This window comes from Stenella coeruleoalba, assembly GCF_951394435.1.
Source record: "Stenella coeruleoalba genome assembly, chromosome: 2".
NCBI lineage: Eukaryota > Metazoa > Chordata > Mammalia > Artiodactyla > Delphinidae > Stenella > Stenella coeruleoalba.
The window spans coordinates 60,007,147-60,019,647 of record NC_137147.1 but is presented as its reverse complement, the minus strand read 5'-3'; the positions used below and the strand labels follow the sequence as shown (position 1 = coordinate 60,019,647).

Here is a 12,501-nt window from a genome sequence, read left to right as displayed (position 1 = left end):
AATTAAGATATTCCAGAGCCATGCTCCCTCTGAAGCCTACAGGGGAGGATCCTTCCTTGCCTCTTCCAGCTTCTGGTGGTTCCTGGTGTTCCTTGGCTTGTGGCAGTATCACTCCAGTCTCCACCTCTGTCTCTACATGGCCACCTTGCCTGTGTATCTTTCTCTGTCCTCGCCTTTTCTTAAAGAGCACTAGTCATTGGATTTAGGGTCCACCTTAAATCAGGATGAATTCATCTCAAGATCCTTACTGATTACATCTGCAAAGACCCTTTTTCCAAATAAGATCACATTCTGAGGTCTTGGGTGGACCTCAGTTTTGGTTAAACTCTATTCAAGCCAGTATTCTTGCCATAACTGAAACTGGGGTCCACACTGAGGACCCTGAATTTCTCTCTCAAGAGCATTCTTCCAGGGCTCCCATTGCCCCTCTTCCGTATTATTCCATTATTCCTCTGTGTTTATGTGAAAAACACATCCTCCTTTGAGATCTGTATCCTGGATAGTCCTTCTTCTTTCCTTTCTTAGCTATTAAAAGATAGACATTTCCAGAGTAGATTTAAAACACCAATGGCAAAATTAGCTATATATTATTTATGAGAGTGTGGTGGTTTTGGACTATGTTAATTTAGCTGAGCTATGACTGTTGCTGTAGGTTGTCAGGGTAAAATGAGCATAAGTGAAGCAGCAGCCATTACTCTGTGAAGGTCCTGGAGGTTAGATGTAGGGAGAGAAGAGACAACAGCTGTCCCTACCCTGATGCATGAGTTCTTAAGTTCCTGCTCTGACAACTGGATGGGTCTGGTTTCAGGAGTCCTGCTTAGTGACTTTCCCAACTTCCTCCAACTCTCTCCCTCAGACTGCTATATTCCCAGCTTCCCCCACCATTGTGGAAGGTATTATAGCTATAATAAACCCTTTAGTCTGTAATATTTATAGAGATTCTACTCCCCTGATTAAATCCTGGCAGATACAGATAGAAACACAACAGCATTCCCCAGTAGCATGTAGATTACATGCAGCAGACTTTTGGGGGGTTTTTTGTTCATTGCTGTGACCTTAGAACAGTACCTGGCATAAACTAACTGGTCAATGCATTTTTTTAGAATAAATTTATAATAAGCAGAGTTCAGGAGAAGGTGGTGATGGAGGTTTGAAAATGTTGAGTTGGATATGCACTTAGACCATCTAAGTGAAGGTGTCTAATAGGTAGTTGGTACTCAGGAAATGCCTGGGGTAGGGATAGATATGTGAGTCATCAGCCTAAAGGTAAAGTTGTAGCTGTGATAATGCATGAGATTGCTCTTGGGGAGTGGACAGAGGGAGAAGATGCTTGAGTGTAGAACCCCAGGGAATATCAACTTAAGTGACGTGCAGAGAGGTAAGAGGAAAATTAGACAAGAGAATGTCAAGGAAACATTGGTAGGATAAATCATTAAGAAGGAGAGAATATCAACATTGTTATATGCAATTGGAAAGTCCCTAATATAAGGTCTGAAATGTTTCATTATATCTAGCAAAAGGAGAACAGTGATGACCTTAATAAGAGCAGGTTGATGATAGAAAACGAGATAGCAAGTGCTGATTGTTCTTCCTGAAGTGTTGGCCCTGAATGGAAGGAAGGAGATATGGTGCAAATCAAGGGGCATAGAGCGGCAATGGAGGGTTGTTTTTTCTTTTTTTTTAAATGAAAAGCACAATCTTTTAGAACAGCACACATATTTGTGTGTGTGTGTGTGTGTGTGTGTATAATTAAATATTGCATCTACTGGAATATAGACAACTGAATTGAAATCTGTTATTTACTAGCTGTGAGATGTTGGGCAAGTTACAAAAATCTTTTTATGCCTCAGTTTCCTCATATGTTAAATGCAGAGATTCGTGTCCTTCATATTCTTGTGAGAATTAACAAGATTTAACTGAATTAAACAAAAAATTAATAAAATGAAATAAGAGAAAATCCTTGGCAGCATGCCAAACGCCTAAGATTAATACATGTTATTGGCTGAGATACTTGCTGATGCTAAGGAGGAAAAGCAAAGAGACAGTCCACCACAAAAGAGGGAAAGGGGACAACTTGTGAAGGAATTCCCTGAGGAAGCTGGAGGGCAAGAGATCCAAAGCAAAGTGGGGAATTTGCTTAAGAAAGAGATATGTATTCCCCCAAGATTAGAGGGAAGGAGAGAAAGATGAGTTTGGTTGTTAATAAGTTTGTGGTGGGGGGGTGGGGGGAGACTTCCGTGTCGGCCCAGTGGTAGGACTCCATCCTTGCGTTGCAGGGGGCACGGGTTTGATCCCTGGTCGGGGAACTAAGATCCCGCAAGCCCTGTGGCATGGCCAAAAAACAAAAACCAAAAAACTTTGGGGAATAGAGTGAATGAACATGAGGGATTTTCTACCTCATAGATGAACTCTGTTTTTTCTGTGAAACATCAGAGGTCCAGCGAGAGAGAATTAAGGAAAGACAGAATGAAGTAGCGTACTTGAAAGGAGTGGTACTGATTTGAAGTAGCAGTTGTGGGGAATAGGAAAGGTGACTGTGTAGGGATAGATCAAAGTCTTGTCAGGCGAGGTTATGGGTCCAGTTTGAGATGAAAAGTGATTTTCAGTAGTAACAATCCCACGCTGTTGAGGAATTTCTCTAGCCTCCATTCAGCAGCTTGGGTTTAGAGATGGAGAACATGGATAGGATTGGTCAGGGGTGGCGATTTTGCTGGGCAACTGCAGAAGATGAACAGGGAAGCAAGGATGTTGAGAGTGCTAGTAAGAAAGTATCTAGAGTAGTGCATCCTGGGTCTAGTCAGAATAGGGAAAACTGTAAAGTCATGAGGGTCTGACGTTGGAAGTTCTGACCTGAAGAACATACATGGTAAGACAAGACGTGAACTATCTGGAAGAGCTGATGCTTGTGTTTAGGGCACAGATTTTTCTAAAGTTGGCGAGAAATCCTTCCTGCCATTTCTGGTGCTTCCTTTCCTTCGAGGTTGTGTCAAGCTCCAAGGGTATTTCACACCCACATCTGAAGTATCTGGAGACTCTTCTGGACCTTGGTTGTTGGTCTACATTTGTTACAGCTCAATCATCCAGGGACCAGCTTTCACAGGCCACTATTCGGCTGCTCCCATGCTTGTTCCAGGTACAGAACTCATGGATGAGACTGGTAGCCCTGGGTCTACACTCAAGCCTCCCCACTATGGGATGTGGCCAATGACTTCAGGGTCCTGCCATACTTGTAGAGTTCTTCCAGGGAGCAAAGTCAAGAGGCTCTCTATCTTTGGAACCCACAGACCTCTCCCTTGCCCTGACCCCATCATGTTGCCAGGGAGCTCCTTTTATTCTGGAGGAATATTTCTTCTCAAAATGTATTCTCTCAGTTGGCCTAAGCCCTACAGAATAAAAGCCTGGAAACCAGCCACATACCACACTGAGGCAAGAACCTAACAGTGTGTTGCCTATTGAGCTGGGGAAATAAAGGGATAAAAACATTCATTCAAATCTAAAAAGAAAAGAAACAACAAAAACCACTCACATAATATTTTAAAGGATGCGCTTAGTTTGTTTACTATACTGCGTGGGAAAAAGGATATATATATATATTTTTTTTTTTTCACTCAAGAGTATGAAAAAATTCATTCACTGGGAGAAAGGACTGAGTCATTTGTATGCGGAATTCACCTCTGAAAATGGCAGAAAGGGAAGTGTCTGTACTAGAACCAGCACCAGTGGTCTTTTTATCCTGTTTCTCAATTCCAGGAAAAAAAAAAATCCACAAAACTGCAGTTGTTAAACTGGGCATTAAGGACACCTCCATATGTTAGTAGGAGTTAATCAAACTTTGGAGAAGACATTGCATCTTAAATCCTGTTACAGAGTTCTTTCTAGAGATCATCTATTTAAAAAAATTAACTGGAATTTTGATAGCACCATGTTGTTGCTGCTTGATACAAACAAGTGATTTGATGGGGCACAATGGTGTTCGTTATCCAGATTTCTGCAATAATATCAGATTTCTGCAGTAATATCATGTCTCCCCAAATAAAACAAACTGTTTCAAAAATATCCCTTATATACATTTTTTCATTTCTTCTTTTATCATTCTTATAGAGAACTGCAGTGTCAAAGCCTGCCCTGAGGGGCCAAATCAAGGTATTATGCATCAGTGGAAACCAGGAATTACTGACAGTGTACATAGTGGCAGTGGCCTGAGATTACTCTGTCATCTATGTCATCTAATTCCCCTCTAGAGACACAAGGTCTTATCCCATCCACACCCAGCTCCCCTCCCCAGACACACTCGGACACCTCTTGTATTCTCTGACAAGACAGAGCAATATTTCATCAGTTCTCCCTAGCCACTCAACCCTGGTTTTAATATAGCTGGAATATTTTGAGTAGCTTTATCAAGATGTAAACCTTATCATCAAGGCTTAGTTCAAAATTTAAGTTGTTCCAGCTGTCAGGCGAAATACAACTATGTCAAATCCAGAACTTCTCTGTAGACGTTCTCAATGTTAAAATCTCCCTCTGGTGGATTTTAAGAGCATGTGTTCTCACAAAGAGATTTGGATAGAATTTTCCAAGAAAATAAATAGGTGCTAAAATGTTGCAGGTGTGAAAATCACATCTAAGAATCTCTAAGTTTAGAGGTGATAACATAGCAATTAAACTTTTACCATCAAAAAATAATAATTCCAGTGCTAAAGTAGAATTGTTTTGGACAAGTGTGAATATTGAACTTTAAAATTTTGTTCTCTTATGTGACTACCCCAAGTGAGTTAAGGCATCTTTATGAACTGAAAATGCTGATTTCCCACTTCATTGTTTAGTGAAGAGAAGCATGACGTTTCAATTAGGAAAGAATGTACCCCTATCTGAATGGATCTGGCATCTGTATATTCTCAGCTTTGTTACAGCTGTCAGTCAAATCAGTCAAGGTCCAAGTGCCAAGCCCTTAGACCACTTGAAATGTACATACACTTGCTTTAAAGAAGAAACATTTATTTATTTTTTAATTGATTTTGTTTCAGGAGCAATCCCTCTCCCTGTCCTGGGAATACATTTTGGCTGTAATTCTGTGGAGTCAGTACAAATTTCAAAGCAGCTCCCAGTCCTTCCCCTCTATCAAGCGACTCTGCTGACCCACTGCTTGGTATACGTTTATCTGAGGTAGGGCAAAAGTAAGCCATGGCAAGAACACAGGAATACAGCAGGAAAAAAAAAACTACACAGAAATTCTCATGCAAAACGAAGTGCTAAGCTGCCTACAGTGCTGACCATTACACGTTTACAACTGAAAAATGGAGGTCAGCAGTTAATGAAAAATGCATTTTCTTTGGCACAGATATATCAATGGCTCAGTCTTAAATTGTTTGCAATAATGTTTTATTAAGGCTAATTTTTTTCAAAACACATTATTCTAAATTTCTAACCAAGGGCACATTTGTTTTTTTTCAAATGATTAGGCAATACAAATAAAGGGGGAAAATGAAGTAATTGTTGGACTCATTGAGGAGAACATAAATAACAAAAATGACAGATTTGCCTTTTATGTAACTTCTTTACATCCAAAACCATCTTTTTATTGAGTGAGTTCTGTAAGAGATAAGACCACAGAAGTGTGCAATGGTCGTTAAGAGGATAAGCCCTCTGCTAGATCGCAAAAACAAATCTGAGCTCTGACTTTTTTAGCTGTGTGACCTGAGCCTCTTATCTAACCTCTCTGTGCTTTGATTTCTTCATCTGCAAAATGAGGGTAGTAAGTAGAAACTTCCTCATAGTGTGGTTGGAAGTTCAATACAACAAAACTGAGTGGAAAGTCTTAATACACATGGATCTCATAAATTTTTGGTTCACTTTCAGATATTAATAGTCTCATTTTCAGACATTATAAAAAGCAATTCTTTCTAAATTGAAACATTAATTTCTGATTCAATTTAAAGCTCCCTGTCCCTGTACCAGCTTCAGCCTGACCCATGCTTGGATTCTACAGTAAGGAAGAGGCGAGTGGTTGGATTCTTTATTATTTCTTCTTTTTAAAAATTTTTAAATTGAAGTATAGTTGATGTACAGTATTATATAAGTTACAGATGTACAACACAGTGATTCACAATTTTTAAAGGTTATACTCCATTTATAGTTAATATAAAATATTGGCTATATTCCCTATGTTGCACAATATATCCTCGCAGCTTATTGGAGCCTTTATTATTTCTCTACATTATTTTCCCTCACTCCTTTTTTCTGCCTTTGGCACCTGTGAGGGAGAGGGAAGGGCCTTAAGGGACAGGAAGGCTCTTCCTTGATTGGCAATTATAACTGTGCATGGGTGACCTCTGGGAGTGGCTCTTTCTCTTGTGGAATTCCTTGGTATGTTCTTCAGCATCACCCCCATGCCTTTCTAGAGACTTCCCCTGTGCCCTTCTCTGGCCCAGCAACCTCTGCCAGCTGGTCTTGCTCCCCCCCAGCCCCTCCCCCTGGTACACGAACTTCCTGCTGAGGTCATCTCACTCCGCCAGGCAACCTGAGTCCCTCCAGGTGCTCCCACCTGTCTGCCTGCTGTGCTGTCCATTCCAGCTCACAGGAAACACCGCCTCTGCCCCACTTTGAGCTTTTTCCAATTGTAGTCTTTCCTCTTCACTCTGTCCTCAGAAGTTCCAGCAGGTCTCTTGCTCACCTTCAAATTTTCCAAATAAGAATCAGGCACCGTCTCTGTGTCTTACCAACCTCAGGGGACATCTGACAAGCTCTCCAAGTGGTTTTATAGAAGCCCCCATGCTTTATTGACTGGGTAGGAAGTCACTTTCCATCTTCCGTGGGAGGGAAAGTGCACAGCACTCTGACAACTCTCTCTAAGGAAATAATCTCCCTCAATCTTACTTTCTACTCTTAAATATAGAGTGGAAGTGGGTGATGGGCTGAGAGAGGTGGACCAGCACCTCTGTTTAGAATTTGAAAACATTTTCTGGGAATCCCCTGGTGGTCCAGTGGTTAGGACTCCCCATGTTTCTACTGTGGGGGGATGGGGGGAGGAATGCAGCCCAGGTTCCATCCCAACTACAGTTATCTGCTTGGGGTCTTGGAGGTCTCACTGGAAATTGAGACAAAAAGAAAGGTTATAGTAAACTCAGACTGTGCCTGTGTAACAACTGGGTTATTTGAAGCAATGAATACAGTGGTGCGTTCAAATCCTTATGATGTGGGTGGACTGGATTGACTTTGGCATGATGTTGATAGAAGTGATTAACATTTTAGAGTATTTTAGCTGAATGTGTGACATGCACTAAAAGCCTGTGGTGGAACACAGTTCACAGAGCTGAATTATGAAACTGTGTAGGCAGGAGGGAAAAGAAAGGATAGGTAACATGCACATAGTAACTGCTCAGTAAATATTTCTTAAACTGAATAAGTGCGTGCTAGACCTACTGTATTATGTTCTTGAGCAAGAGGCAAAAACAAAATTGTTAAGTTCTTTTGACTGATTAAAAAATAATGTTACATTGTAATTCATACTTTAGACATTATTTTATATGGGTATCCCCTGCATACTGAAAGTTCGATTTATGCCACATCCCTTTTATGAAAGACCTACATTAGTAACTGTTTTTGCTAAGGGAAAGAAATCCAAAGAGGATTTTTGCTTCTACGAAAAAAAGCAAAAAGCAAAAATAGCAGTCGGCGTTTGTTTTGCAATGAATGATTATATATAGAGGCACCACGCAGCCGAAGTAGGGAGAGAGGCATAGCCAGGGTCCTTCCCCAGAACTACATTCAACATCTCAGCATCAAGCACCATAGCTTTGAAAAGTGTCTGTGAGCATCTGTGTTTTATCTTGATTTATTTTGCGTATCTGTTAGCAAAATGCGTCCTAAGGTAATTGCTTCTTTGCTTTATGCCATTTCTGCTTATGAAAGGTTTCAAAGGAATGCTCTACTTCCAGATAGCAGGGGAATCCTGTGATACTAAATACTTATATAATGCTTACCACATGCGAGACACAGCTCTAAACACTTTGAACATATTTAGTTCTTTTAACAATCCTGTCAGGTAGATGCATTATACGTCACAAAAGAAACGGAGGCACAAACAGGTCAAATAATCTGCACAAGGTTAAATTCATGGAAAATATGTAATTTAAACTCAAAAGTTTGGCAGTAGACAACTATACCATGCTTTCACAAACAGGATGGTTTTTTGTAATTTACATGACAATAGCGATTTCAAGAGGTGGGCATAGCAGACTCAAGCACACTCAAGAGACCACATGGCCATGGGGCTATAGGGGTTTCTGGAAGAAAGTAGACTACTCCAGCTCCTGTTTTAGTTCCTTCTATCACCTTCTATTGGATACATTTTCTTTACTATTTAATTTGCATCACAACATGTTAATTTCTAGAATAAATTTATTACTGTTTCTCTGAAAGCAAAAATAATTAAGGAGAAAATAAATTAGCAAATGCCCCATTAAATAGATCAGACACTTTATGGCCTGGAGTCTTTTCTTTTTTTTAAATGAAAAAAAAAAAAGCTTTTATCACTTTTATTTAAAAGCAATACACACTCATGGCTGAAAAATTAGAAAATCTCTATGTACAAAAGGGAGATGTCATCCATTACACAGCTGCCTCATGATAACCACTTTTAATATCTTAGTAACTGCCCTTTCAGACCTATGCAGACATATGCTCGTTTGGGGGGCGTGTGTGTGTGTGTGTGTGTGTGTGTGTGTGTGTGTGTGTGTGTGTGTGTGTGTGTGTGTGTGTATTGGCTCATATAGCTTTGAAATAGACTTTTTACACAGCAATGTTTTGAATGTTTCTGTGTCTGTAAAAATTCATCAGCAACATCAGTTTTAGAGTTTAATTACTGTTCTGTTGTATTAAATACAAGAAATATGCCTCCTTTGCCCCATCCAGTTTTTCACTGTTAAAGGTGTGACAGGCAATTGTTTACTGGCAAATTTGGGACCCAGATGTTAACCACATTTCCATAACACCTCACCCCCATCGTTCTTCCAAGGGCCTGAGCCACCTTTTGTGCTGTTACTTCTTTGCTTCAAGGGTTATTTATGTAATAGTTTGCTTTGCGACTAGAGGAGGAGCAAAATTTCATTTTGAAATGGGGAAGGGCCAAGGGAACGGGCAGAAAAGGAAACAATGGCTGGTACCACATCCTCTCTGCATATTCTCAGTGGCCTGGGTCGAGCATCTTTGCTCAGAGTTCTCCCAAAGACCCAATTGTTTTGTTTGGTTGGCTTACCTTGAGGGTTATAAATCCAGCTTAGGATCTATTAATAAAATATGCCCTATCAGGCTTCCCTGGTGGCGCAGTGGTTGAGAGTCCGTCTGCCGATGCAGGGGATACGGGTTCGTGCCCCGGTCCGGAAAGATCCCACATGCTGCGGAGCGGCTGGGCCCGTGAGCCATGGCCGCTGGGCCTGCGCGTCCGGAGCCTGTGCTCCGTAACGGGAGAAGCCACAACAGTGAGAGGCCCGCGTACCGCAAAAAAAAAAAAAAAAAAAAAATGCCCTATCATCTTACCTTCGTTAGGACCTGGTAAAATTTGAATGTAGACTCCGGCACTCCTCACGAGCTCTGCACTGGAATCTGCCCACTTCAGTTTCCACCCCTGGCTCTGTCCTGCACAGTGAGCAGCCTCATGTACAGAGTAGAGACACCTTGGCCTCCCCTCCAGCCTAGAGGTGTCTGTATCTGCTCTGCAGTCGGCCACACTGGGCCTGGAAGTGGGCTTGGGACCCCTGGGCAGGGAGTGACAGGGGCTGTGCTCTCTAGGAGGTGCTGAGTCAACTGAATCACTAATTATTCCCTTTTTTTTTTTTTTTTTTGGCGGTACGTGGGCCTGAAGTGTGCCTGGCACCCCTGCTTCACACGTGCTGCTATAACTGAAGTTACAGTACTCCCTAACCTTCACATCCTCCAGGTCTGCTCTTTCATCATCACGTTCCCTGCCCTTTTGATCTAATCTAGGTCAAATACACCCACCCCTCCAGCACTCTCTGGTCTCTTGCCCCTACTTGTCTTCTTAGAACTTACCACTAAATGCAGTTACATTACCCATGTGTCCATCTGTTGACTCTCTTTCTGCCTCACTAGAATTCCGCTGGAAAGTAGTTAATCTTTGCAACTGCATCTCCAATGCCTAGAACAGTGCCTGCCAGAGTGGGCACTCAATAAATATTTGTTAAATTAATGAACAAATTACTCAGTTTTGATGGAAAACACAGCATTATTCATACATAATGGAATTCTGATATTAATTTCCAGTTCTTTCTCACTAAGAAATGGGGACCATAAGTGACGATATACAATTATGTAATTATGTCAGTATTCTACTATAGTCTGAATATTTCTTCTATGAATTTTTTAAAAAATCATAGGATATAGTATCAGAAACCAGTGTTCTGGCTAATTGCATGAGCAGTGAAATTTCAGTTCACCCAGGCAGCTGTCAAAGAATGGTGACTTCCTGATCAGGCCAGGTGGTCCCACCTGGACTGTGCAATCTTCTCACCTGCTTCTCCCAATAGGAAATAGGGGTAGGCATTCTCCCTGCTTCCTCAAGGTCAAAGTGAAGTACCATCCCTTCCCCACTCCTGCCCCAGCAACTGCCTAAAGAAAGGAGAGAGCAGAGGCAGGGCACAGTGTAGGTGGTGAGGTTGCCAGTCCTCAGGAGGAGGGAGTGAGCAGGCAATCCAGCCATTCCCTTCCTGGACCACTCTCGGTGGTTCTGAGTCCACCACCCATGGCCCATTCTTCCTGCTTCCAGCAGAAGACAGACATGTAAGCAACACAGACATGCCACTGACCAATTCCAACTTAATTGTGGAAAAGGAGAAAAGACCAGCATTTAAGTTGCTTCCTGTCATCTAAGTAAAGCAGTGTTTTGGCTGATGGAGCACGTGCCTAGGCAGGTGTTATGATGGCTACATAGATTTAAATCTCTCTCTAATTATATGCCTTTTGTTTTTAAATTAAGAATAAAACGTTTTATATCTTAAAGAAGGCTACATAGCTTTCACCTACAAAATGGCTTTACTTTCCACACCTGGCCCTTTGCTGGCTTTGGGTTGTTCCTTAACTGGTGAAGCTGACTGACAGATACAGCCTACTCCAAAGGAACAGCCCTCTCTCAAAGAATGGGTGATTTGTTTTAAATGTTTAGACACTCTGCTCAAAAATCAAACATCAGTCAAAAGAAACAAAATTATGATTTTGTGCCTTTGAAAGCTTTTTTTTTTTTTTTTTTGTAGTTTCTGCTAAAAAGAAAAATGCCACCAAAGTGCATTGAAACCAATGCAACCAATCTTGAAATCCTTGACTAACAGAGACTACATTACAGAAGAATGTATTACTGGGCGGGACTACTCAAAATAATACAGGTAACGTGTGGCTGCTTTTGTTTTATTTTTATTTATCCATCAATAATAGTGAAAACTTTTCTGTATGTGTTGAATTCTTGTTCTCAGAAATATCATTTAGTAGTAGAGAATCCATAGAGATAAATGGGAGTTGTTGTACCATGTGTGTTTTTTGAAAGCACGAAAAAGACGCTGTCCTGCTGTTTCACAGAGAGGCAATAGGAAAATCAGTGAGCTAGGGCAGGTTTGCTGAGATTGGTGATGAACTGAACCACACGCCATCAGGGCTCTTGTGAAGCGATGGGGCATCATTGGGAAATGAGGTCCAGGATTGTTCCTTAGCCCTATAGCTACCTTTGCACTCTGGTGACTTTCTTATTGGGCTGTCATCATGTTAACTGCTTAATGACAGATGGCCCTTGAGTGGCATATACCTCTGCTGTGGGTCATATTGCTGAGCGGTGCCCACCCCTCATAGCCAGTTTGGTCCCATCTTCCAAGACAGTTGTGTGTAAACACAACTCTGATGATGCCAGTGCAGAGTATGTTCCAGGAAGCGTTCCCGTTAATTCCTGGTCCCAGCCAGCCCTTTACGACTGACATGGATTAAAGGAGCTCATTTGAGGATCACCATAGGATCCAACTGGAAAAAAACACATTAGTAATGATTTTGACAGAAGCAGAGTTTGAGTTCCTGTTAATTACTATTTCACCAAACCAACTGGGACATAGGGCTGCAGTGAGAAAGAAATGATCTTCCACATATAATGGTTTTCACACTGCATGATACTAGTAAATAACTATCATTAGCTACTAAAGTATGTACTACCCATTTTCCAGAGCCCTTTCTCTGCCAGTAAATTTAAGACCAGGAATGATCAATGAATGAGTCATCGGCATGATCACTGTTGATATAGGATATGCAGATTGAAATTATTCAGAAGATTGAAATGTATAAGGAATTATTACAGATGGTGATATTACACAGATATCAAAGCTCTTCTTGCAAGAGGCCCAAAGTTCATTTCTTTGTGCCTAAATTTTATGGGTTAGAAAAAAGAAGGTACTATCCATGGGGTGCCTTGGGAAAATAGAACAAGGAGGCATTGAGCAATTTCCCAGGTTCTGT

The 12,501-nt window shown here is 41.2% G+C and overlaps 1 long non-coding RNA gene across 2 annotated transcripts in view; it reads left to right on the top strand.

Annotated features, from left to right (window-relative positions):
* LOC307181768 overlaps positions 1–12,501 on the top strand; it is a 212,859-nt gene that overhangs the window by 104,115 nt on the left and 96,243 nt on the right. For both annotated transcript variants that reach the window (XR_013827032.1, XR_013827033.1), the window contains one exon: positions 11,265–11,393. This is a non-coding gene — a long non-coding RNA (uncharacterized lncRNA). The remainder of the gene's footprint in view (positions 1–11,264; positions 11,394–12,501) is intronic.